A 25,723-nucleotide genomic window follows, 5' to 3' on the forward strand; every position below is an offset into this window, starting at 1 on the left:
TTTTTGATACTATTGAAAGGCTGACGGAAGTGCCCTGGCACTCCAACAATTTCTGCTTCTGAAGTTTCCTCACTTACTGGCTTACAACAGAGCATCACCATAACTCATACAGGACAGAGTACTTCCAGACAAGCCACTGCTCAGAGAGATGATTAGCATTATACTCAATGAAGAGAGTTTCAGGAAATTAGATTATTCTATGCTAATTGGAGTACACAAAGTTGAGAATTACAAAAGGATGCTGCAGAAGGCGTAATTAAAGCAGGAATAAACATTCAGCTGCGCACAGCGCGCTGCCAGCTTCGCGCAGCCTGCCCCCAGCAGCAGCCTCCGGCTGTGCCCACACCAGTGGCTCGGTCCGGACCAGCAAGGCAGTTGTGAAGCAAACCCATCGCCTGTATTTACCACTTGCAGCCTTGGCTATCGGGGACATTTTATTGTGTGCTGTGTGTCCTGTGTTTCACAGGAAGCTCAGGTGGGAGCAATGCTCCAGACGTGCTGCAGCGGCCAACGGGACAAGTCCTGCAGAGATCACAGCACCACAGCATCCTCCAAAACACACCCAGTGCTCTTCCCTTCAAATGTTTTCCAAGGAGCAGAACTGTTCAGCCTAGGAGAACAGACCAAATCTTACCCAGACCTCCCCGTTACACGTAACAGATGTGAGGAGCACCAGCACTAGCTACTGGCCCATTTTCATTGTGCTAAATTCCTTGCTAACAGCCACGTAGTCCCTGTTTGCCCACCACTTCCACTTCATGCCACTATGAAACGTCCCAGCATGGAATCCGCTTTTCACCTACTAGCAACCAAGGGGTTAAAGCGTGTTCACAAAGACGAGCAAAAGTCTCTACAAAACCCCATTTGTCTCGGTTCCCCTTAAGCCCGTGTTTTTATCACTGTAAATCTGAAAGGGGAAAAAAAATCTGGCGTTGGAGGATTAACTATTTGACTCAATAACTCATTAAAATTCCTCCAACCTTGGCAAGCGAAGAAATATTGACTTTTCCTGACTCATAATAAACTAGAAGGTCAAAGCATCTCTGACAAGTGTAAAAAGTACAGTCCCTGGAAGGAGTATCTGAATATTCTTTATTTAATTTACTTACTTTTCCAGAATTTCTGAAAAACATCCTGAAGAATACAAATTTTGTGACTTCTGGGAGACCTCACTGCCAAGGTCAGCTGCACTCACAGCCTCTGCTGTAGATGGGAGCAGCACAAGGGACTGGGGCTCGAGGAAGCCCCGGCCAAGCATCCTGCTCCTCTGGGTGGTGGGACCTGCACCTACAGGTGCTTGGCTCGTCCGCCACACAACGTGCTTTGACACTGCTCTTGATGATACTTAAAATCAAGATTTAGGAGGTATTATTGCCTCTAGAAATGTAATTCAGATAAAACTGTAGTAAAGCCCTTCCTATGCTGTCCCGACCGCTAAAAATTGATCTCACGGACCTAGCACCAGCTGAGGACTGCATCGAGCATCTCACCAAAGGTTTTCTCCCTCCTCGGTCACGGTGGCTGCATCCTGCCCAAGCAGCTACCCCAGGCACCAGCAGCAGCAAAATCTTCCTGCAGCCTCGAGTACTTTCTGTATTTTGATTTTTAATACAAACTTAGCATTACTGAAAACAAGCGCTACTTCTACTGCAATGGAAATTTAATTTTTTTTTTTTAATGATACATTAAAGATTTGTTTAACCACCGGCTTCTAAAGCAGACAAAATACTCTGGCTTTTCTATTACCGCCCTGGTTACTATGGAGAAGCCACAAAAAGCCTGCTTGCTTTTATGCCTCACTCGTTTTCTTCACAGTTTGGTTTCTTCTGCGTTCCCAGATGGAGAACTCCTGTCTGAGCACCCGCAAGTTGGTGAGGGGAGCGAGGAGAAAACCCCGCAAAGAGCTGCAACTGAAAGACTCGCACATTCAGTAATCCTGATGCCCAAGCCCTCTGAAATCGAAGCGTGCCGCCCCTCGCTGCTTTTCTGCCACGTTATTAGAAGTGACTGCCTTCCCCGCTCTTACAAGGATTATTAAAGCCAGAAATGGGAAAGGTAATCAAGTGAAACTACCAGCTAAGTGCTCGCGGAATTTATGAGCCCCACTGTACGGCACAAGAAAAATATAATTTATTTAATTTATTAGTTGCAAAGAAAGTCATTTACTTAGGTTAAAAATTGATCATCTTGCAAAACAAGCCACTTTTCAACACTAATTAAGTTTACCCAACACGGCTAGTGACTGAATTGTTACATTACATTAAAGTCAGCTTGATGGAGAGAGGAAGCCCATTTGCGCACATCCACAAACACATTTTGTGCCTCAAATTGGTTTCTGGCTGCCCCCGAGAAATTTGGAATTCCGGTTGAAAACCAACAAAATCTTGGCACAGGCAGTAGAATAACCGAGTTTGGGAATTTCACAAAGCTGGTTCATCTAAAAGCAAGACTTGAATAAGAAAATGAAGATGTTATTGCGATGCTTAGACACTGGAGAACACGCACCCACGCTGCTCATTAATTCATAAAGACTGAGACCTTGTCTGCTTTTTACATGCCACTAAATATGTCACAGATCAGACCTGAGCTATCAGACAATTTTTTTTGCTCCCAAGTACAACCCTGCTCCTTTCTTCAGCAAAACTCCCAAAGAGTTCCAGGAGAGCTGGGTCAGTGACAGGCGCTGACTGCAGTTCAGACCAAAGAGCCAAACCCATCACACGCACAGCGAAACCAAAACCCAAGCAGCTCTATCATATGGCTACTCATAAGAAGTTCCTTAGACACTACAGAAATGTAAATTACTACGTTTACATTAAAAAAGTCAGTTTGCCTTCAAGTTCCAGTGAGCTCCTGCAGGCAGCCGGACATCCAATTTTCTTGCTGAAGGAAAAATTTGAGACTTTACATCGGGGCCGGAGCCAGAGATGGAATAACTAAAACTGGATGCTTCTGCTCCATATCCTACAAAGGCAATACTGCACCTTACAAACGTCGTAAAACAATAAAATAAAACCCTCCACAACATCACAAAAATATCCAGTCTCCAAACTTTTTTGTTTCCACGAAGGAAAGCAGTGAGGCAATGGGTAAGGAGCTATTTCCTCCTCCCACATCCCAACCTCAAGCGTTCCAACATTTCCCCTTCCTACATTAAATAATCTCCTGTGGTCTAAAACGTCACACCTGTAAGCACTATTTACTGCTGAAAAATGTACATTGCTGGTACACGCAGGTGTGTATACATAAATTGCACACATACCCAGGTGGATTTGCTTGTGTATTACACACGCCTATTTACACACACAAAGTCATGCACATACAACACTGCCTAGACACTTCCCATACACTTGACTTGCCACAGCTTCGCTTTTGCTGATAACGTGAAGTCAGATGCTGCAGCACGAGGCTTTAAACCTTCCCTTCCCAGCACATATTTAACATACACCTTGAATAACTCACGGCTTCAAGTAACAGAAGTTCAGCTGCGTGACTATTGCACCCGGCTTCTGTTCTGGTGGCAAACGCGTGCGCTGTGCATATTGTTAGGAGAGCAATAAAATAAGAAAAGAAACATAAAGCAAGAATTTCATAACAATCTGCTCTACGTGTTTCTTGGTTTTCCACTGCATGCCTGTTGTGAAAATGTAGCAGCAGAGAAGCCACAGGGAGTCACCTGGCGTGGGGGCATGGCCACGGCGCAGTCATTACCTCTGCCACCAGCCTTCGGTGCTACGACTTATTTATTTTTACAAAGCACAACCAGCGATTTATCCTGGAGGAAAATTCAGAAAACGAGACGTGCTTCAAGCATACGTTTTGCTAAGGATGCAAACTATTCCCTTTCAAGGTTCAGTAGGTAACAAGGGGAGGCACCTGTAAGCAGGACAAGAGGGACGCGTCAGGCTCTGCAGGTGACGACAGAACATCCATCACGCTCACACCGGTTTTAGTGTTCCGCACGAAGCGAAAGGCAGGATGACATGAACACCTGAACAAAACCAGCAAAGCCTCCCAAACGGCCACATGATTTCAGATTTTCCAGAGAGGGCTCTTGCAGAGTTTAAGACCAACACAGACACCTAAAGGAAAGGCACGCTCTGAACAGGAGCACTGCGACAAGGAGTCACCGTGCTGACACCACCACCAAGGGAACTGCTTAATCTGAGTCTGCAGTTTAATATCAAGCGAAGTTCAGTAACAACAAGCAGGTATTCTGCAAAATAACACAAGGAAGCACTCAAAATCATATAAGTTTCTTTATTAACATATATGTCTGAAAATTGGGATTAGTGTTACTTTCTATCTGTCAGACCTACAAAGTCAATTAGAGGTGATACCATGGAAAAGCACTTGAAAATTTCCAGTAATTACATTATTCCTAGTGTAATTAGGTGATTTTTTGCCCTATGTCAAATCCATTTAACCATGATGAGATCATGGTTAAACAATATTTTTGGATGGTATCATGATATACGAAGACTATTAACATGAAAAAAGAGGCAAGACACACGTAAAAATCAAAAGATCTCATCTATGTAAAGCATATACACAGATTTCCAAGGAAGAAATAGCAGCTGACGTGAGACCACATATATTTATATCCTTGCCATGAAACTCAACCACGCACAATTTGCTCGATTGTCCTCATCCTGGAAGAGCTGCTAAAGAGGCGATTCATAAAATTGTTCTTTATCAAGATTTTTATCTAAAGTCATCTATTATGGGTACTTCATACTGAAGGCACTGCGATTCCGTTATCCCTGCGCAGGAGGTACAGAGGCGTCCCCAGGTCTCCAGGACTGCTGTGCTGCTGCCAGCAGGTTTCCACAGCCTCGATGTTCCCTTGCACACCGGCACGTTAAGTGCTGTGAGCACCCCAGTGAATTTGGGTAGCATGTACTAACGTGCACACATATGCATTTTGCTTGATCACACATTTAATTGTCTCAGTGCTGCACGGTGCAAAGAGTGCAGAAACTTTCCCGTATCAGATGTGGAGGGAACAGATCACATTAATACTTTGGTTTCTTTGGCAAAACTCTGTATCAGAAGACACTCTTCTGATGGAAGGCAATGAAATTCCCATAGGTCACCGCTCAAAATCACTCCTGTTGCCTTTAATCTTTCTCATCAATCTGTTGCCTGCCCCATTCCTTCACTCTAGCTCTCAGGACCCGCCTCGCTCTTCTTGTTTTCAGCTGTCTTTTATCCTCTAACCAGCACAGCAAGCCCCCACACTCCATGGGCTACTATAGAAGATATGAAAAATCAATAACAGTGTCGTGCATCCTTCTGCTGTTCCTCCAATGAAGTTCTTGTGGCAGAAACTGCGAGAAGGTTTGAATCCAATAATGAAATAACTACAGGTGACTCGCGTGTTTTCGTGGCCATCTCCCAAATTATATTACCAACGGAGCTGCCAGAGGCAAGCTGAACAAACAAGATGCTTCCAGATGTCTGTGTTATTAAGCTTTAAATCCATCCACGCACATTACCTTCTGTTTATTCCCATTTCCCTCTCCTTACACACCACCCAAGGCTTCCCCCGAGGGCTACCTGCCCTGCACTGCTCACCTCTCCCATGGCCCTTCTGCCTTCGGGAGTCACAACCTGGGGGAGCCACAGGTCCTCCCACAGCTCCTTGCAAGGCAGCAGTCTCTCACTTCCACCTTTTCCAACATTTTATTCCAAAACCTTAAAAATTTGACCCTCACTTCATCCACTTCTACTGGGAGGAAGGTAAAATTCATAAGCCAAGCAGATCAGCCACGCTGCAGCACAAGGGGCATGGATGCATGCTTGGCCATCGCTCACCACACCAATTTAAAAAAAAATAAAAATCACTGAACGCCTTGTTCTTGACCCATCGATCGTATTATAAAAATGCCAAGTTTCCCTCTAAGGGGTATCCTAGTCTCACAGAAATCTATTTCTTTTTTTTTTTTCTTTTTTTGACTCACTACCTCCCAATAAGACCATTCACTGGAAAAGTATCGTTTTGTTTATTGTATGCTTATTTTTGCCTTACATGTGCACAAACCAAATGTTATTTCACATTGGATAGAAAGATTTTTTTTTTCCAGTTTCCTGACTGCTTGTATTCTCAGTCAGTGCATCAATTTCTCAGGCTCACTGAGAAAAAAGAAGATCAAAAACAAGAAGCCAGCTCATTGTGTTTGCCTCAAAAAAGAACATTTCTCTATTATTTTATTTTTGGTTGGAAGAGGAATAGACAAAGGGCTTTTGCAATTAATACTCATTGAGCTTATTTCATTTAGTACTCATTGAGCTTATTCCATTTTCTCTTGAATTCTGCTCTTAGTAAAAATCATAAGGCTTGCACCAAAGCATACAACCGCCACTGCACGAGGTTTCAATGTGATGGATTACAGGGACATCACAGTGTCATCGGAGCAGTACCTGTGTCAGCGCCTCCGTTAACATTCCCTTTCCTTTAAGGTATGTTTTGTGCATTTGAACCTCACAAATGAAGTTTGTTTCTTGAAAAAGATTTTGCAAACTGTATGGAAACACAGCCCAATAATGTAAGAGAAAACAACCAGACTTTCACCTGCTCCACTCACTGCCAGGCAGCTGGCACTGGTACAACCTAAAATGCCACGGGAAGACCCAGCAATAATCGTAACTTCCATATCCCACCCTGCTATCACTGTTACTTGCAGGTACTTTGTGCCTTAGAGGAACGGGCTGTATTCCACTCCACCAGGAGAAGCGTTTAACTCTGCAAATATCACAGGGCAAACATGCAAAACATGAATCCTGGCAGAGCCACCCCGAGCCCGTCACACCACACATGGGCCAGAAATGACCTTCTCAAACCAGTCTCCTGCCTCTACCACAGGGAAGTTCTTGCCCTCGGAAGGAAGCGAGCGTGAGCCTGCAAATCCACTTCCAGGGACAACTCAGTTTGAGGCAATAAATCCATGGGCTCCGTTAACGGGGACTGGGAGAGGAGGAGGAGGGACGGTAATTTTCAGGGAAAGAGGTTTCTAGAGGGAGTCTATCAATAGCTGCGCACACATCCCCGTTACCTGTCATCTAGTACAATGCACCGTGGAAAGGAGACAGCCGCAGGGAAGTTAGGGGCTGGATTCCTGAAACATTTTGAGAGTGCCTATTTCTGAGCATTGGCAGAGTTCTGTAAGACTTGCCGCTTGCTTGAAAGATATGGAGAGGAAAGGAAAAGAGTATTAAAGCTATTTAGCTGTAATGGAGTTTGTGTTAGTGCAGGTGTTTCGTATTTTATTTTATTTTATTTTCAATTCTCCGCGAGGTGCAACGCGTGCTTGACTCATGGTTACTTCACTTGATTGAGGCGGCAGCACCGGCAATGTGATGGGCGGCATTCCTCCCTCCCACCTACATCAGCATAAGCGTCCTGCTGGAAACTGTTGAGGTTGCATGGTGCCTTTTCACATTTCCCCTCCCCCCCCCCCCCAAGACATTTCATTTATATTTTCCTGGCTAGATGTCTTAGCCTCACACATTACGAGCGTTAAGAGCGTTCCCACACAGCACAAGTGTGAGGCCAGAGCCAAAGGGGTCCATTAGGGCAGAATTAGAACCACGCCGCTGCTGCGTTGCGCTGGGACGCTGGGGGATGGACATGGTTATAAATCGGTTCTGAGCCACTCTTCAGAAAGGGAAATAACTGGTGGAGGGACCCTCTTACAGGCTCCACGCGAGTCAGTTGTTCGCTTGTCCGCACGCGTCCCCTTTCCATGGGGAATTCCAGGCAACGAGAGAACTGCAGCACGCAAATGAGCGCAGGAGGCAAAAGCCCCAGGAGGAGCCTGCAGCGATGGTTCGGCAGCATCCCGGCTGCCACCCTCCCTCCGACTCCTTCCTCTCCACTGCTCGTTCAGCTCTCCAATGAAAACACGAGGAAAAAGTGAAGCCCTGGGGAATATCAGCTCGAAGTGGCTGGCCAGTGCAGTGTAACAGAGCCCAGCTGCCATCTACAACCCCACTGTGGTCTCCAAGGGCACCGCAGACGGCCTGCAGATGATCCGTAGGACTCAGCAGAGTATTTGCATCTTTTCCAAGTAAGGCTTTCCCCAAAGCTTTACCTGTGTGCGTGCTGGAACACTTGATGGGGTGAGTGATTTCCTTCTAGGTAAGGGGAGGATGCGGTGTACCACACGCAGGGTGATCCCTGTCCTCAGGGAAACCTCTTCTGCTGGAGTGGCTTCAGAGGGATTCCAGAGAAGTCAGTGGGACAGTTCGGAGAAATCAGCAAGCATTTTCCACTCACCAGCTGTGCTGGTACAAGACAGGCGAGCAGGGCAGCAGGAAGGGACTCCCGCCACAAGCCCCCATGCTCTGGCACTGACTTGGCCGTGTTCCAGTTCAAGCTTCCTTGAAGCTGCTGAAACAATCTCATGGAAGCATTTTAAAAAGAAATCTGTATGTGTACATATAGATACATTTCACAGTGATAGATACAGATAGATAATAGATAGATATAGATAGATAATATAGACATATTTCACAGTGAATAACCGCTGCAGGAAAGGACACAACCATGTCCAGCTATGAATCAAATCCTCTCTGAACACAGGAATTGGTGCTCCAGCAGATGGACCCCCAGCAGCTGGACCCACACACTGCTTGACTTTGCCTCCACCAGCTCTGGCTCGTGCACAGCTGAAATGGTTTTCTCAGCTGCTCTAAAACCAGACAGAAACTCAAACACCCAAGAGCACAGACCCACCGTCGTCCACACATCCTCCAAGCCAGCAGTGAGATCTTTCCGCTTCACCTTCTGTGCCAGGAGCCTCGCTGCCAAAACCCTGCACCGAACAAAATTAAATTTGCCACACAAATGGGATCCGCGGGAGCGCTGCCCGACTGCCGGCACCAAGCAGGGATGCTCAGAGGACAAGGGCATCGCAGGCCTGGCGCACATCGCTGCCAGCGTGGGCAGGATGCAGCCCGCTCGGGAGCAGGAGGCGCAGGCTGCGAGCCAGGGCTGCACGGAGCCAGCAGCCAGCCAGCTCCTGCCAAACGCCTCATTGCTTGAAAACCCTCCCAGCTTTCCGAGCCCAAAGGGAAGCTTTCTAAACTAGCCAGTTGCCAGAAAGAGGGGCAAACTGAAAAAAATCAGGACCGCCTTTACAATTAGTAAGAACAAGGGATGTCTTTTTTTTTTTAATGAATTATTGAACATTTCTCAGATAAGGTTGATAAAAGTTACCAGGAACAAACCACACTCGATTTCAATTGATAACAAATCAAACCCAAAACGACATTTGCCAGCAGGACAGCCACAAAAGACAAACACACGCGTTTCATTGAGATTGCAAATAAAGCTTAGATGAACACGTCACTGCCCAGCGCCGGGGATGTGCTTCGCAGCTCACCGGCTGCACAAGTCCTGCTGGCAGCGGGCTGAGGACGTTCCCGGGGGAAATTCAGATGTGGTGTCCAGATGCGGGCACTGCCAGGCAGAGCCAGCCAGCTTCGATGGGGATGTCACCAAAACACACACACACAGACCAGGACACGGTCCCCAACCTCCCCAGCTATAGACGTTGCTCTGGCAACTCCCTGTCCTCAAGTAGAGGAGCCAGCAGTGCCTTCAAACCTTAATTCGGGGCTGGTCAGCATGAGTGAGCAGTAAATGCTCCCTGAGCTTGAAGCCAGCCTGAAACATTGCCACAGCACAGCACGAATCGATAGCCATTCGCATTCCCCTTTCCCATTCTGTTATCTTTAATGAAGCCCTTTTCCAAGGCCAAGAAATAAGGAGAGAAACTCTTTTCTAAGCAATACCACCCGGTTGTTCTGCACCTAATGCTAATTCCTGCAGCTCTCTACTGGTTTAATTCCCTGTTTATGTCTGCGCTGTTGTTATATTCCAGCACTCCTGTATTTTGTGTGCAGACCTTTTTATTTCACTGCGTGCTCTATTTGGGGCCAGTGTTAATTCACAGAAACCATCTCTTTTGGGACAAAACCTTGACATTTTGGCCACTCTCATTAAATGCTTCTCAGACCAAACAGCTTGCAGTTAATAAGAAGTCTTCCAAGGCTTCGTCCCTGAGGCACGGCCGTTACTCGGCCCTCCTTCCAAGGGATTTTACTTTCTCATCAATACAGGAAATTACCCCAAGACTGTACTTGAGGATTTCTCTCTTTCTTGAGATAGTTTGATGCCCACAGAGCGCTAACAATTGTGCTACTGAATACCAGATCTCCTCTCCCTGTCCCCGAGGTAAACGTGCCCATTACCCTTGTCAGCGCTGCCACGTCACCCGCTCCCAGCATCCCTGTCTCAGGACACGGGCTGTTACTTGCCCCATTTCTCTACAAATTCAAAATAACTTGAAGTTTCTGGAAAATTTTCTCGTAAGTCCTCACCCTATTCCAGCCCTGCCTGATACTCCTTTGTCTCTCAGCCATCCGTAACTTCAAACTTGTTCTGACAGATTAGATATTAAAAAAACCTGTACAAAGTGGATAGAAGTATATGCATCAAAATCGTAAGCTCCTAACTTGAGACATCTTTAACCCCATTTAGCCTCCAGCAGTTACTCCCCCATCTGCTTCTCCTACAGAGAAGGATGGAAGAATTAATGCCATTTCTGATGGACTGCAGGCCTTTTACTCCCCTCACATTCGCTTCCTTGCCAAAGGAAGCCACGTAGCAAGCATCTACCTGATGGAGCAGTTACAGCCTATTGAAAGGATAACAATAAAATAAAACCTACTAAAACGCTATTTTGAAAGTGAAAAGCCTTTAAGCTCCACGTACTGTTAAAACGGACTCAGAGGGTATCCGCACAGAAGTGGAACGTTACCACCGAAACGCCACCATTAGCTACTTCATTTTTTTATTCTGAGGACTAGGAAAAAAATCACTCATTTCTCAGGTTGAGTCACAACACGGAATAATCTGGAAAAGGTGAAGATATATAAAAACGCCAGTAACAAATTAAGGGTTTCTGCAGTGAGTGCTTCTTGTTTCAAATATCCTGAATTTAATCTGAATTTTGTTAATTTGCACAGCTGGCGATCTGGTCTGGTAAATATTACAACTAGCAAAGCGCTGGACTCACAGTGATGCGAGATGTGCCCATCTTCCTAAGCCTCCATCCGTCCTCTGTTTGCAAACAGCAGCAATGCAAATAACAGCAAAAAGCGAGGCCCCTCAGCTGTCTGACCCTCGTGGGGGTCCCTGCGAGGCATCGCCCCGCAGCCCAGGGGGCAGAGCACGGCCCCCCCATGAGCTGTGCCCCACGCACAGCACCAGGGAACTCACCAGGGCCTGCCCAGTGGCACAGGAGCAAAGCTCATTCGTTCATTCACCTGGCGAAAGCGTGCAGAGAGCTGAATCTGCCATGGTTTATATAAGATAAGAGTACGCGTATTCACCGCACTCCCTTTGAAAGTGCTCTGCACAAAGAATAAAAACAACCACAACCGATAAAATCAACAAAACATTGCTTCTCCTCCAAAGCAAAGGCACCGGATGGAAGCAGGGTCACATTTAATAGTGGAAGAGGAAAAGCTTGGGATAAAAGGCAGAAATAAGCCACAATCATCAGTTATCAACATCAGAGTATACTGGGCTAAAGCAGCATTAGCAGACTTCTTATTCTTATAAGACGGGTAATGGAATAAAATCTGTTTCAGTGCAGGGCACATCTCCCCTGTTAAGCTGATCCACGCCAATACAACACAGGCCTGACCATACAAATTGGGAAGAACAAGGTGTGCTGAGACGCCCGCGAGGCCAGGCTACGCGTACATCCGCACGTTGGTCAGATCAGGGCCACGAAGCCCACAGAAACCCAGTGCTGCCAGTTTAAAGCTGAGCCACCACGTGAAGAATGCCCAGCATGGAGCAGACAGTGCAAAAGGACAGGCCTCGCATTCAAATCCAAAGCTGGAATTAGGCTTTTCCATCAGTTTACAGTTCAAATTAATCCCCTGGTGCCTTAGGAAAAAAACACAGCAAATTATTCATTTTCAAATTAAGGGACAAAGCAAGCAGCTCCCTAGCCTGCCTTCCCTGTCCCTGCCATTGCAGCTTGCTCCTTTGGACGAGCACGAGCAGCTCCGGAGGCAAGACACAGTGATGAATCGGATCAAAAGAAAGGCAAGAAGAGAAGCAACATTTTGCACAGTACCTTGGGAGTACTGACCAGAAAGGAAAATAGAAACGAGAGTCATTACTTTGGGCTCCACAGTGAGAACAAGCGCACAGGAACAACAGCTTTTACCAATTTACCTGAAGTTACAGCCATCTCTAGCATTACCTTTAACAATGTCAGTAGGAAAACGGTCTTGCCAGTTTATCCATGAGAGGGAAAAAGCCTGAGAATCTAAAGTAATCTCAAAAAAATACAATTTTCAAAGGGGCTTTATATCAGCAATCACAAGAGGAGCAGAGCTAAGCAAACGCTGACCACCCCGTGCTGAAGACGGCCCTTTTGCCTGCACCGACAGGGCTCAAACGATGACCGGATCGGGCAACTCCAAAGGCCTGGGGATAAGTTCACTTTAAAAAACATTTGCTTTAGAGAGAAAAATCGTGCTTATTCACCACCAGGGCGGCTCCTCACATCGTGTCCATTGCTCCCGGACAGGCGGGGCTGGCCTCAGCTCGCCTCCCGCCCCCCTGCGCTGCCCCGCGAGGAGGAGAGGAATTGCTTCAACCCATCCTGACGGGCCAACACCCCCAGAAGGCAACATCCAGCTGCTATCGTGCGCTTGTGGCAAACAGGATCACTGGCAGCGCTAGAAAGCGACGTCCTCTGCTCAACACCACACTGGGGACAGCAGCTGCTTTCCAGCCCCGCGCTGCAAATGCCATCTCGCCGCAGCTTTCTATACTAACGGGGCCTATTTTCTCTATAGGGAAGAAAAAGGCAGGGAGATAATTCAATTTTTAGGCTTCCGAGTTCCCTGTCGATGCACATGTGTTCCACCGCCCCGCTCCCATTAACACCCAGCATGGGTAGCTCCGAACAACTTCACAGTTGCTACAAGCTGGGATCATCCAACAGACAGAGCAAGCGTTAAAAAAAATAAGTTTTATTTCATTTGAAGGTTTTCTGCACTAAATAATACGGCACAGATTTGACTTAAAAACCCGTATTTCAACAGCAGTATTTGTTGCCAGCTGAAGCACAGAGCAGAGCCTCCGTCGCCACTCGTAATCCTCCCCGACACCACCGGGAGCTGCATGTGCAGAGCAGGTCCCTGCGGGGGTCCTGGGGGTGATTTACTGACTCCAGCACGACTGAGACTAAACGGCTGCCTCCAGGTCAGTCAGGTGGAAGAACAAGCAGTGCTCATTCCGGGGGAAAAAAGGTCTGAAACAGTCAATGAAAAGAAATCCCTCCAGGTTCCGCCATGAAATGGAGTGAATGAGCAGCCTGTAGAGAGGGGAAAGGGAAAAGTCTCGCAGAAAACGGGAGAGAAACAAACTGTTCTCCGTGTGTAATGGCAGGAGGAACCCCGAACTGAAATCGAGTTTCTCGGAAGTTCACAGTAAAGTCATAACTGTCTCAACAGCACCCACCTCAGTGGATAAAATGCACAAAAACTAAAAGCCACAAGCTCTCTTCCTGCATAAATGCCCTTACATTAGGAGCAGAGCTCAGTTTCCCAGCAACAGAGTTTGTGGGGGTGGACGAGAGACCATTTCTCTTGCTTTGCACCATGAAAATCCGAGGCAGGTCCCCAGTCAGAAGCTCGATGGCCCCGAGCTGGCGCGGGCAGGTTTGTGGGGTGCTGCAGAGGGGGCTCCGTGGGTCTGTGGGGCCGCAGAAGCTGCCTGAGCTGTGCTCTCCCACTGCATTTGTTGTGCACATCTCTGCTGGCGATTTAAATTGATTTTATACGGAAATATTGCTGTGGGATTAGCTAGCATCACGTGGGGCGCAGATGTATTTAACACAACTGGTAGCAAATACATAATTATTAAACAGGAGGACGGGAGGATGAAAGGCTCCTAAATCAATACTCGTGCTTACAGCAAATAGAATATTTTGGAAGGACAAGGACAGATCTAGTTCCTTCTTCTTCCCATCTTGCCCAGCACAAGTGCTTCATGCACTCAAACCAAGTAACAAACGCCTGACTGTCTTTGAAGACAAATTGGGATACGGCAAAGAAAGCCGCTAACACCGAGCTTTGTACTGCATGGTCCAAAGGGAGTCCACGGCGGGGACAAGGCAGAATGCATTAAATCTCAATTAGATCACAGTACACAACAAAGCACAGAACATTATCATCATATTTGCTCACCCAAGGATTAAGTGGTTTCCTTCAGAGAGGTCTGCGCCTGCAAAGCGGCTGGGGGACCGAGCGGCTCTGCGGCGGCGAGCAGCCACTGCTCTGCTGCTTTTTAATGAGTTGCACCCATTGAATGCATCTCAAAACACGGTATTTTACACGTGTGTGTGGCAGACTGCGAAGAGATGTAACTCAATACTTTGGAATTGCTGAGTGTTTTTAGCCTACATATCTTACTGGTGCCCGTCTAGACATGCCCGAAAGTCCAAAAAAAAAGCAATGTAGAAAAAAAGAAAAAAATAAAGCTTTGGAAGCATAGTTGGGAAAAAACCAACAACTAATAAGGTAATGGCCTAGTCATTTTAAAGTGCAGTGATTTAGGCAACACTATGACAGTAAGGGACGTGGTTCAGCGACGGGACTCGGTAGGTCATGGTGATGGTTGGACTCAATGATCCTAAAGGTCTCTTCCACCCTACGTAATTCTGTGATTCCACTATTATGGAGTCATTATTTGCAGACGTGTTTGTTATACAATACTTAGTATTGATAAGGCCTGGTAATTACACACGCAAACAGCTTATCCCTGGCATCACAAACACAACGGCTGAAGCACACGTGACAGCAGGCGCGCAGCCTGGTGCAGGCAGCAGCACCCAGACTGAGCACCTGGAGTCCCATCCTGACCCAGGACATCCCTCCTGCTGGAACAGGACCGGCAGCAGGATTTATCTGGCCACCTGGAAGTGTTTTCATGCCATCCCCGTCTCCTCTGAGCCACAGGTTCACTTGGATAGAACTGCACAGCCCAAACTTTTTTCTATTAGCTGCTGTTTTGTTCCTTCAGCGACACTTGCCACAATACCCGACCTTCCGAATTTCTTCCCCCGAGTCATTTCCAGAGCCCTTACCTCTGCTGCCTCCACTCTAAGCACAACTTTTGTCTAAGATCTTCCAGCGCTGGGCATTTGGTATGCTATCAGCAGGAGCAGACTTCACCCAGCCAGCCCATTGTGCATAGTTTGCGCTTCGCTCCCAAAGAACAGTTAATGAAGTGCAAAACTTCAGGGCTGTTTGATTAAAGGGCTAACGCTTGTGAAATCAATATGCTACAGAGAGGCTGGCTTCACGCGGGAGCGCTAACGAAGTACACAGAATCCCCCCGGCCGGGTGGCTGCTTCAAAGCTGTTCACAGAAACCTTTACATCCAAGCCCAGGGTGCTCCGCAGCTCACAGATACGAACATCACAGGCAGCGCCAACTCCCGACAGCCACGGGGAAAAGAAATAGCCCTAAATTTATACAGAATTCAAATGCAACAGGAGTGCAGACACTTCTGCTGCGTGTCTGTAGCTGCTTTATGCAATTTACCAACACCTGCTGTTGATACACCTTAAAACACACATTATTCAATAAATGCTGCAGAAATTATCTGAGAAGTGGCAGCACCTCGACTCGTTTCTGCAACAACGCTGTGATACCCGCACACTGCATTAGTGTCCTTTAAAGATTTTACTCCCCCTCGGAGGAACAGTATTAGTAGCCAACATTGTGGCAAGACCAGCACCTTCAGTAGGGTCCCCAGTAGCTTCTGAGCGTACCTTTTTAATTTGCACCAAAAAGGGAAGCAGACAGGTGCAATACACCACAGCCAGGATTTGTGAGATATTTATACAACTGATTTAAATACATTTTTGGCCTGCAGAGGCGATACAACTTACTCCGGCTCAGTGTTAGTAACAGGGCTGCAGCCAGCTCCAAGGCCCCTGGAGCGGGGCTCACCAAGGCGGAGCTCACCAAGGCGGAGCTCACCAAGGCACCACAAGAGTCCTCTCCTGCATTCCCCCACCGTGCCCAGTGCCCGGGGGTCCCCACGGCCGCTTCCCAGGCCCCAGGACAGCCCCGTGTCCCAGAACAGCGCTGACACCACCCTGGCAGGGTACGGCAAAGGGAAGCGAGCTGCTCGCACACAGCTGGATGTTGGGTTAGTGGTGTTGTCCCCCAAACCCGTTACCTCCCGACACGAGAGCACAATTGGCACAATTCCCCAGCTACGTGCATGGCTTGACGAACTCACTCCACCGCCACGCACACGGGCTTGAAAACTTGAAAGAAAGCCTATCACAACATTTTCGTTAAAAACCTAAGCTATATCACCCCAGAACGAGGCCTGAAAGACAGCCTCTGATCTCCACAACAGAGGGCTCTCTTGAAAAAGGACATCAGGCCGGCTTTTGCTTTCAGAAACGCATCTGGGACACGCAGCCCACAGCTACGAGCCCCTCCAGCCTGGAGGTTTTTTGCCCAGACGTGACAACAAAGCGTTCCCTGCCCCAAGGAAAACAGCACCTGGCCCCAAAATAGCTCGAGTTGTCAGTGTTCAGACTCCCTTAATGGTTAGGATACAAGCTGTATGGTCACAGCCCAAATTATATTATGCATCCCCTGACTGCGCACACCGAGATTATGACTGCTCAGTGCACTCAGCATACAGATGCTCACAGGGGAACACTAAAAGCAAATTCTGGCCCTGTCTATCATCCATAATTCAAGAGAAATCAGGGTTAAAAAAAGTGCATGAGCAATTGACATAATTTATATGCTGCAAGTGGGAGAGTTGGCAGTCTCTCGCATCATAAAGTTTAAATAACGGTAGTTTAACACCAGATGTACCCGCAGCTGTCCCGAGCGTACTGCTGTTAGCTCCGTGACAGCGTGAAGCAATCCCTTCCTGAGATCAGCACCCCAGCCTTGCACCAACAGCCCGCTTAAGGGAGACTTCTGCAGGAGCCTCAGGAACAATTGGTCAAGCACACGTCGCACAGCACTGCCAGCCTGAAAAAACTACAAAGAACTGGAAAAGTTTTGCGATGCTATCGATTAGGCAAGGTGCTACCTTTAAAATTAAAGGAGCAGAGAACGGGAGAAAAATATTGGCATCTCCTCTGAAAACGCAGCCAGTCTTCCAGCAACGGCACGAAGTTTTGTAGATGCTGCTCTGAATTTTGATCAATATGGTGACATTTACCTTTGGAGAACACGCCGTCTTCCTGTTGTATACCAACAAAAAATATTCTCCTTTTCTCTGACTTTCACACACGGGATTATCAAATTAATGCAGCATGTGTGCGCGCTGAGGGTTATTAATTGATCGTTCAATCTACACCAGCTTTTAGTCAATGCGTCTTAGCGAAGCCTCACAGGAGCGAGAGAAACCTGGAACAGCGACTTCATCCTCCACCCAGCCTCAGGTTCACCCACGGTGTGTATTTTCAGGAGGAAACCACAACTCCCCAGTCCTGAAGCACCACACAAACCCAAGAGCAGGGCCAGGTGCAGCGAATGGGACTACCAGAAGCTGCACCTGTAAATTGGCCTTCTCAACCGATTTGTTCTCTGCCTCCTCACTCCCACTGCAATTTGTCACAGACTGACTCTAAGGAGGCAGAACATAAACTGCTACCATCCACAATTACTAAATTAGATTTGATGAGTGCCAAACCCAGAAAGCTGAAGCAGAGCCTGCAGTCTGGCCACGGCTCCTGCTCTTCAGCCCAAGTCTTTTTGCAAGAGGCCACGGATTCTGCAGAAAGCACAAGAACAACTTGAGGGCAGAGCTCCCTAGAGAGAGGGAGTTAATGAAAATCACCATCGTCCTCTTGGTTTCACGACACCCTGCGCACATTGGGGTGCCATCACTCATCACCAGGCCAAGTACCACTTCTCCGCAGTTAGCACTAACACCAGATTGACAGGGTTTGTGCTTCCTTCATTTGCGCTCAGCAGGAAGCATAGCTAGGCTGTGTTTAACAAAGAGAAAGAGTCAGCATCAGCACAGAGCACGAACCTTTGGTCAAAAAGTCCCTTTTCTACCTCCCGTGTGCAGATTCAGCACCTCCGTGGCATAACAATGGTGAGATGCTTCCCGACTTGCTCTTTAAACACAAAACTAGGCGAGCACACAGCAGCAGGAGAGGTGGGATTCGTTTGGTATTGCTGATCCAGCTAACGAGATCCAAGCAGGAGCAGTATGACAGCAAGTGGTGGTAACACAAACTAAGTTGCTGCTCCCGTCACTTTCATAGCATACGAACCTCAATTTCCCACCCTGTTGCTCCCGATGTGAGCAGCACCGGCACTTTTCAATTTCACTGCTTCCAGGGAGCTGGGTCTCCACCCAGGTGTGCTGAGCAACGTGGCCCACACTATCCAAAGGAAGAAAGGGCCCGAGTTGCTTTGTGGGCTGTTTCCACCCTTTCTTTTCCTTAGGTCCTGATTCCTGCGGAGCGCATTGCCTAGACGAACTGCTCCCTCTCCCTCTCCCCCCCAGGTGCACCCAGGAGCGCACTTGCGCGTGGAAAACAAAAGGCACGTGTTTGAAATACGGCAGCGAGTGTCCCGTTTAACGCCACCACAGGAACTGTCAGCGCAGAGCACTTCACGTGGGATTTACAGCACAAATCTTTCTACCAGAGGAGGTGGGGAGAGAGCTCTGCAAACAAGGCAGAACAGAATTTAAGTTTGTTTATGATATATCTGCCTTTTTTTTTTTTTTTCCAGTAGCCAGAGTAGAATTTAAATTAGGCATTTCCAGCACTTCCCCACACACTTGAAACTCCGCACGCCCGTGAAGCTCAGCGAAATCTCAGGACTGTGTGTCTCCTTGGCTCACAACACACGGCATCCCCGCTGTCACCTGACACTGACAGAGTTACAATTACTGGCACATCTGGAAGCAACGAGCATTTTGAGCAAATTAATAAGATGAGCAACTTGATAAAATCTCTCCCTCTAGGCTAGATACCCTACAGCTTTCTGAACAGTGAAAGCACTGAGAAAACAAAACCAAACACCCCCACGTACTCCAACCTGAACAACTGAATGCAGGACTTCCACAGCTGCCTTTCTGCACCAAAGGGCATCTCTGCATGAAGTCTTTCAAATATTCCTCAACTCGTTCTCTGCTGAAGGGTCCCTCCTGCAGGGACCAGCGGCGCTTTTACCCAAGTCATCTCACAGCCCCACGAACAAGCAAGGTGATGGATCCCCACAACAAACAACAGACCTCAGAAAAACTTGTTATTAGGGAAGTTTGATACCAGGGTCAGCGTAAGCAGTGGGGGCAGCAGGGAAAGCCCAGCATAGGGCTGATACTAGCTGCCTGGGGGACCCTTGCAGCAGGGATGGCTCAGAGCTATCCCACATCGCATTCAGGAGAACACGAAGCGTCCCTGCTGCAGGACCGTTTCTTTACTGACCACACCAAGCCAGAAGTACTCCTCGAAGCATTCTGGTCACACTAGGATGTGCCCCACCACGGCTGGGCTCAGCCTCCCTCGGCTGAGGAGAGCAGAGGAGCACAGCCCTGGGCACCCAGCCGCTGCCCAACGGGGCTGCTGGAAGCCTCCAGCCCCCAGCGTGAACCGGCCCGAGGCTTACTTTGTGTTCCCATTCGAGGGGGAGCAAGAGGGATACCTTCCAGCACCGACATCCCACTTCCGTCTTCCTGCCGTGCCATAAGGAGCCTGGGGTTCAGTCCATACCCCAGGCACCGCACCGACGGGCAGCAGCCGGCGCAGGAAGGACGGCACCGCCAGGCGAGCATCGGCCTGCTCGGCCTGCTCACCACGCTGCTCCGTGCCTGCGGCGCCCAGCACCCACCCCACAGCACCCGGCCAGCCAAGCCTCCCCCTCCAGAGAGGGAACCAGGCGGCGTCCTCCCTGTAGGACACAACTCCTCTCATGGGGTCCTGCCAGGCCCCACACCGTACGAATGGTCGGGCCACTGGTACCGCGACGCTCCTCCGCTTGCTCACCTGGGGCGTCTGCCTTTGCCCGCTGGTCTGCCTCCTGCTCCTTCTTCCCAATCCTCTTCCAAACTGACTCTGTATAGCCACGCTGAGGAGCAGCAAACCCAAACCGATCAGAACTGAAGGGGCTCCCCTCCCCCACCCCAATTAGCACCACCAGATGCGGTGCATTAACGAGACTTAACCTTGCTCCGCCCGCCCCCACCCACACCTGAGTCCCATCATGTGCACCCAGAGATCTGCCTCCCCAGGAGCAAGGGGGTAGCCAGGTTATGGGGCAGAAATGAATTTCTCGCTTCAGATGAAGCCCCAAGCCCACAAAATATGAAACTTCGGAAGTGTCAAGCTTACAGCTTTTAATTCCAAAACATTTTAAGGACAGAGATTGTACTCGTGAGACCGCTCCTACTCATGTGCCGCCTGCAGAACCACGCAGTAAAAGTTTTCCCTTGCAGCAATTTTTGCATTTAAAGCACCTCAAAGTGCTAGAAGTGCTGCTTCACGTGTGCTTCACGTGTGCCCAACAAGCCCTGGCACAGCCCCTGCCCCACGGCCTGGGGACGTCAGCAGCAGAAAGGAGCAAAGCTCACGGAGGCAAAATTTTACAGCGTGACAAAGCACAGGAAAATCATCCAGACTCAACCAGAGGAAACGTTACATCCAATAACCAGAGCCATGATTGCATAGGACCACGTTTAATACCTCTGCTCATCTGTAGCAGCATTTTGCCCCACAGACAGCGTTGCTGGATTTAATGAGCAGAGTCAGAGCACTGCTTGGTGTGCACGTGGATGGAGGCGCTGCGTTTCACAGCTAATGGTGAAAGATAAACTAAAAATCCCCTTTATTTTTCTGGAAGCATCATCAGGGTCCCACCCTGAATCCCCTGAAAGCAGCGGGAGCTTTGCTATTAGTGTCTGTGAGAAAAAGAACTCCAAGCTGGGTTTATTCCCTCCAACCTACCAAGCTATATTTAAATCCCTTTCCTCAATAGGAAGGAACTTAACCAACCTGGAAAACAACAAATCAATGCTACTTGCGTTGTTTTTCATGTCTGACTACACCATTAATGCTGTGTCAGACACCATCAGCGTCAAGAGAGGCATCAGCCTTTGCTGAAACTGTACCATTTTCTGAATGAAAAACGAACAGAGATGAGAGGGATGAGAAAAATTATTACTTTCCCGGGACGTTTTCACGCAGAACCTGCCCATGCCGGCAGCACGGTGCTCGCCCTGGCTCTAGGGTGAGACTTGTTTGCAACATTAAGAAAAACACAACTGCACTTACTGGCGAGCTCCCCAAACACAAAGGCTTTTATGCAGATCTGCATTTTCCGTATGCATTTAGTTGCATTTTAAGCTGCTTTTAATTCCAGATGCTGCACGGTTACGTGCTGGCCGCTGCTGGGCTCCCTGGGAACCCTGCAAGCCAAAGGCACACGGCAGTGCCACAGCCAAGTGCTCAGCAGAGAGCACACCACAGAAGCCAGGTGAGCGGAAAGATTTAATTCATTGCTGCCGAATACAAAATGGATATAGAAAAGGAGAAAACATATATAGATATACGCAAAGAGAGTTGAGTCAGGGAAAGACTCCAAAACCAGTGCTTTTGGTTAGCAAACCTTATCCCACTGAATTCAGAGAAGCCTTCCCGTGTTTTCATATGCAGACACAACTAACCCTGTCATTTGAGAGGGGTAGTCTTGTCAGGCTAGCCCTGTAATCCCTCCCCATAGTACTGCTTGAAAGCAAAATCAATGTTTCATGATAAAACGGGGACAAATGCTCCAAAATGCTCTTCTGATCCAGGAGCTCATCCTGCCCCACCGTATGATTTCAGATGGCAGAGCATTATCCTTAATACCATGTTGGTGAAATAGGCACTCTCAGAACAATATTTTTCTGTGACCTCGTGATGCTGCCCTTCAACACTTCCTCGGATTTGCTGTGTCTCTCTAAGTCATTTTGACCCTTTCCATAGCACCGTGCCGTTGCGCCCACACGCACGGGCTGCAGAACAGCAGCACCGCTAAGGCTGCTGGAGGAAATAACATGCGAGCCAAGGCAGTCCCGCATGGGACCAAACCCCAGCCCCAGTCCACGTCCACTTCCCGAGACGTGCCCAGCCCCAGCCACCGGCCCCTGGGGTGACCAGCCGACAAGGAGTGCCTCGAGCATACCAAGCCTTAAACATACAGCTTGTGTTGTAACCATCTTCACATACAGAAAACACAACGTTCTCGAGTGTTACGGGTACACGTAGCAATTCACTGCTTTTGCTTCCCCAGACGAAGCTCAGGCACTAGACTTTAAATATTTCTACTCTTACCAAAAATCGTTCAAGTAAATAGTACCTGTAGATGATGCACTAACTGCATTTTGGTTTTGGAGCGAGAAGGGGCCTCCCCACCTTTAAATACAACAGAAGCATTTGCTCAAGGACAGGAGAGCTCCTGGCTCTTCCTTGCACAGTGTGGACTTTAAAGAAGCTGCTGTTTAACAAGCCAACAACGAATACAATAAATTCTCTGAAGAAACCCAAAGGGTCTTCAGGAACCCAGTCATAAATAGAAGCTCTGGGAGATTTCAGTTTGTGTCCTTGCACAGGAGCAGCCCCCATTCATTCCGCGTCACTTCGGCTGCGTGCTAATGGGAGCCCCCCAGCCGAAACGTGCTGTCCCCTTGCCCAGGTGGGACAGGGAAAAAGTGAGGATGGGGACCCTGCAGGACCCGCAGCGGGTGGTGCTGAGCCACACAGCGTGGCTCCGATTGCGCCATGGCCAGGAGACGCGCGTTGTTTGGCTTGGAGCGCGGCCGCGCTGGCAGCAACGCTTGCATTCACACGGCCTCGTACGCTGCCAATGCCCAGCTCGTGCAGACAACTGGGAACGCGTTTCAGACTGGTTAACTTTTAATCAATTCGTCCTCTGAAGCTCTGCAGCACAGTTGCATTACAATCAGTTTACAGAATATCAAAGCTCTCCATCTGAGCTGGATTATTGCAGGACTGAGACCAGGCATTTCAGTAATTAATTTAGTTTGGGTGGCATTGTTTACTTCTGCAAATTTGAGATGCTGTTTTTCCCATCAGCTATGGTTTTGGAGCTAGGAAACATAGCTTGAGTGTATTAAAGCATTCTTCACCTCTGTTCACATGCAGTACCAAAATTCTTTGAAATATTCAAAGTTTAAGCAATTGATTTTGCTTCTGGCAAGTCTCAGCTGTGGGTAGCTTTGCTGAGAGTGTAGCCTTGCACTCTGAAGTAACCGCTTCTTATCTACCTGATTTATTTACAGAAGAACGAACAAACTTCCATTAATATAGATCTAAAGTCTAGAAGACAGAGCAGTCAGTACAGAGTAGAGAAAGAGGAGTAAAGAGCGAGAAACTTTTGTGATGGAGAATCCCAACTTCCACTGCTTTGCTTTGCACTGTGGCAGGAACACGAAGGACAGATGACAGAAGGACAGGGGATGCAAAATGCTGATACCCATCTCCTTGTCTTACTTGTGGTCTGTTTCTCGCATGTCTTTGGATTTCGTATCGGGTTCATCTATGGAAAATCATAAAGGAATTTATCACCATACTCCTTCAAAATCCCCCTGAAATACTAGCTGTCCTTACAAACGCAAGCTGTGCAATAGGCTTTATGAACGTTATCCTTCATGCAGAGAAGTTTCTTAAAGCAGCCCAAGTGAGCAAATCCTTCTAAACCCTTCACGTTTTCCCGTCACATCTCCCAAAGTGTTGTATGGGATTGGTATATGCTGTAAAGAAGCGGAGGGGAAAGAAGCTGACGCCAGCAAGGAGCGACGGCGTTTCGAGGAAGCAGATTTACCTGCTGGCTTTGTGCACAAATCCCCCACCAAAATGCAATGCTTAATAGCGAGCAGCACAGCGATGAGGTTAGAAATCCCAACCAGAAGCATTACACACGGATTACTTCTGCCCATCACAAACTATTTTAACACAGACTTTGTGCACTTTTCTGTGCTGAAACAAGAAAAACAGCAAAGACCATAAGCAAACTGAAACGCTGTGCTGGCCAGCTGAGGGCGAGATCACCATCCGTCGTTTTCCATTAAAGCCGTAAGACTCAGCTCTCTCCAAAGATGTTTTCCTGCTTTCCAATTCCTCTGCCCAGTGCTGGTAGATGTCACGTAGCTGACAGTGCTGGATCCTGGTACTGCAGGGTGAGGCAGAAGAATTAAACCTTTGGCCAAAGGCAGGCACAGCAGCGGGGGCTGCCCAGGCAGCGCCCTGTGCCCTGCCCGTGGTGCAGAGCTCCTGCAGCACGGCGCCATCGGTCTCATCCTGCCAGCAGCCTCGGGGCACAGCAAGCACGCCGCGCTGCAGAGGCTCTGACCATGCTGCCGACCACGGAAATGTTCAGAATAGGAGACATAGGAAAAAAATAACAGATGTATTAATAATTTTTAGACAGGCCTTTAGAAGCAAAAATGGTAATTGCGCTTTTTCTTTTACTTAACAATACTGTTCCAGGAAATAAGAGACAGCAATGTTCATATTTATGACACCTTAAACAGAACCCAGAGGTTTCCTGCCTGTCTCTTATGGCTTCGGTTTAACTCAGCTTCTTATAACCTATTAGCATGAAAATGACAGTCAAGTCAACATCAGCTTAGGTGCCTTTTCAGGGGACGATTTCCTTTCAGGTTGCAGAGATACTATTCACATCAAGTCAAGCTATGAAAAAAAAACCAAGTCACCAGTAGAAGCGGTGACTCCTAGAACTTATCAAAACACTTGCGTGCTTTTCAAAGTGCACTTTGAATGCAAGTAACACTCCTCTCTTTCAATGAGACACATCGAAGTATGCACCGAAGAATAAAAAGAAAAACCCTTGGCCTGATGCTGCTGCTCTCCACGAGACAGGAGTTTGCACGTGCCAGGAGCTGCCCACAAGCAAAAATGTTATTCACGGAGCCATTGCGAGGTTCGGGGCAGCAGTAATTTTTATATCTCCTGAAAGGGTTTTAAATCAGGATAGTCCTCAAATGTTGATGGGTGTGAATGTTCCTCGTTGCTGGCACAGACTGGTTCTACAACAGGGGCTGAACTTACAGGATGAGAATTTAATCTGGTCCTGAATCAACTCCAGCAGTGGGAGCATCAGATAACATGCCAATAACATCTGTTTCTTTGGGAATCTGCAACTTCAGGAAATAATGCATTCACCCCACTTCCCCAGATCCCCTTCTTCTCAGTTGAACTGAAGTGACAAATTACATCCAAAAAGGGAACTTTAATGAACAGAAGTGAACTTCTAATGAAGGTAGTATCGATAAAACGTCAAGCACAGGGGCTCTGCTCCCAACTCATTTAAATAGACGAGGAGGGAGACACACGAGTAGTTGTGCTTACCTGCTGCCCAGGGGCTCGGTCTGCACGTCCCCCTCCCCAGGCCTGGGGGAAAGGCAGACAGAAACCGCTGGGCACCAGCTCTGGGCTGCGGAGCACACAAAGCTGCGTGGGGCACCTCCACGTGCCTGCACAGGTACGGTGCAACGCTGCCATCTTCCTGGCAGGGATGCCTGCCTGGCAGGGTCCTGCAGGCCTTATGTCCAAAAAAATAGGGAGAACAGAAAGGATGAGTCCAGTTCCCACAGAACACAAAA

The 25,723-nt window shown here is 48.1% G+C and overlaps 1 protein-coding gene across 4 annotated transcripts in view; it reads right to left on the reverse strand.

The window, feature by feature from the left end:
• The window catches only part of FSTL4 (follistatin like 4), a 214,995-nt gene that overhangs the window by 147,236 nt on the left and 42,036 nt on the right, over positions 1–25,723 (reverse strand). The gene's annotated exons all lie outside the window — the stretch shown is intronic.

This window comes from Cygnus olor, chromosome 14 (genome assembly GCF_009769625.2).
Source record: "Cygnus olor isolate bCygOlo1 chromosome 14, bCygOlo1.pri.v2, whole genome shotgun sequence".
Classification (NCBI taxonomy): domain Eukaryota; kingdom Metazoa; phylum Chordata; class Aves; order Anseriformes; family Anatidae; genus Cygnus; species Cygnus olor.